Source organism: Sus scrofa, chromosome X (genome assembly GCF_054392235.1).
Source record: "Sus scrofa isolate SSC_HxYL_T2T_F1_AM1 chromosome X, Sscrofa_HxYL_maternal_Yorkshire_Landrace_v2.0, whole genome shotgun sequence".
NCBI classification, from domain to species: domain Eukaryota; kingdom Metazoa; phylum Chordata; class Mammalia; order Artiodactyla; family Suidae; genus Sus; species Sus scrofa.
Window position 1 is genome coordinate 62,726,590 of NC_139401.1, and position 2,339 is coordinate 62,728,928.

Below are 2,339 nucleotides of genomic sequence, written 5' to 3' on the forward strand. Positions count from 1 at the left end.
TTTTTTCTTTCCTTTGGGCTTTGTTCTTATTTTTCTAAATCTTTTATGTGGTGAGTTAGGTAGTTTATTTGGGATTTTTCCTGTTTCCTAAGATAGGCTTTGGTCACGATAAATTTGTCTCTTGGAACTGCTTTTGTTGCATCTCATCAATATTGTAAAGCTGTGTTTTCATTTACCTGAAGGTAAACTTATTTATTTATTTTCTTGTGTTTTTTTCTTTTTAGGGCTGTACCCATGGCATATGGAGGTTCCCAGGCTAGGGGTCCAGTCAGAGCTGTACCTGTTGGCCTACACCACAACAACAGAAATGCAGGATCTGAGCTGTGTCTCCAACCTACACCACAACTCATGGCAATGCCAGACCCTCAACCTACTGAGCAAGACCAGGGATCAAATCTGTGTCCTCATGAATGCTAGTCTGTTTGTTAACTGATGAGCCATGATGGGAACTCACTATTTTTTGTCTTTTTAGGGCTGCACCTTTGGTATATGGAGGTTCCCAGGCTAGGGGTCAAATTGGGGGCTGCAGCTGCTGGCCTAAGCCACAGCCACAACAACATGGGTTATGATCTGCATCTGTGGTTTATACCGCAGCTCATGGCACTGACAGATCCTTTAATCCACTAAGCAAGACCAGGGATTGAACCTGTGCCCTCATGGGTACTAGTCAGATTCGTTTTTGCTGAGCCATGATGGGAACTCCTATTTCATATTAAATTAATTGAGACTTGTTTTCTGAAATAGCATGAGTCTATCATGAAGAATGAAGTAAGTGGATGGTCCCAACGTTCTGAATGTTCAGAATGATGTTCTCAGGATTTATGCCATACCATGTGCTCATTGCCTGCCACATGGTGTCAATGTTGGCATGGAGGTTCTTCTTGGAGGACTTGCCCAAGCTGATGCCATAGTCCAAGTTGTCATAGGAGATGTTGCAGTTGATGCATGAGTCAATGCCAATGTAGAAGCTGCACATCTGACCCAGGTACATGGTCTTGCTGCCCAAGAAGAGCAGGATGTAGTAGCTGGAGGGTGTGCAGTGCTTGAATATGCAGCTGAGACAATTTTCCTGGGCTATGTGTGAGAAGAAGACTTTGATGGCATCTAGGTTGCATTGTGAGTACAGCCAGTTGGTGTGCTCAATCAGGTGCAGGCTGCACTTGATGGGATGCATGCCTGCACACTTCTTGGACTACTGGGTCTCTGGGCAGTGGCAGCAGCCAGGCCAGGACAGGTGCACTGGAGCTGTGCACCATGCTGCCTTGGTGTCAGTACCAAGTAGGTGGGCTCAAGTGACAGCAAGGCCAGCTTGGTGGTGATACAACTTGGGCAGAGCAGGAAGAATAGCCAATGCAGATCACCCAGTAAGAAGACATTCATTCTGGGGCCTGGATCAGCCATGGGGGAGTTGGGCTGAAGCCTGCCACTGCCAACCCAGCAGGAAGGCAGGCTAGCTAGATCAGGAGTGAGGGTGTACAAGCAGGTATGCAGTGAAGAGATGGTGATCAAGCAAGGAGGGTGGCTGCAGCCTGCTGCCCAGTGGCAGGAGCTAAATTTGCTATTTTTGCTATTTCTTTATCATTATGTGATGTTCTTCTTTGTCTTCTGACAGTCTTTGTTTGAAAGCCTAATTTTTCTAATATTATGTATTGCTACCCCAGCTTTCTTTTTGTTTCCCTTTGCATGTAATATATTTCCCCATCTTCTTTCTTTTAGTCTGTGTGTGTCCTTAGATATGAAGTGGGTCTCTTATCTGCAGCATATATGAGTCTTGTTTTTGTATATATTCTGCCACTCAATATCTTTTGATTTGAGTATTTATTTCATTTATATTTAAAGTAATTATTGATAGGTATATACTTATTGTCATTTTGTTAATTTTGAGGCATTGCTTTGTAGGTTTTTTTGTTGTTGTTGTTCCTTTCTCGTTCATTTGCTTTCTTTCCTTGTGATTTGATGACTATATTTAATGTTATGTTTGCAATTATTTCCTTTTGTGTGTGTGTCTTTTATTGATATTTGGTTTGTGGTTATCATATGTTTCATATATAATAATCTATATATCCATATCTATGTGATATTTTAAGTTGCTGAATTCAAGTTCATACATATTCTAAAAATTACGTTTTACCTCTTCCCCATGTTTAATGTTTCTGATATTTATTTTTCATATTTTATTGTGTGTATCCCTTAAATACTCATTATATATATAGAAGATTTTACTGCTTTTGACTTGTGATTTTCACACTAGCATTATAGATGGTTACTCTACTACCTTTATTACAAGTTTGTGCTTACTCTTGTGTTTTTTTCTTTCATCATTGTTATTTTTCTAGTTG

General features: G+C 40.7%; 1 pseudogene; it reads right to left on the minus strand.

Annotated features, from left to right (window-relative positions):
* Positions 1 to 754: 754 nt before the first annotated feature.
* Positions 755 to 1,174, minus strand: LOC146394633 (alpha/beta hydrolase domain-containing protein 17C pseudogene; annotated as a pseudogene).
* Between the last annotated feature and the right edge of the window lie 1,165 nt (positions 1,175 to 2,339).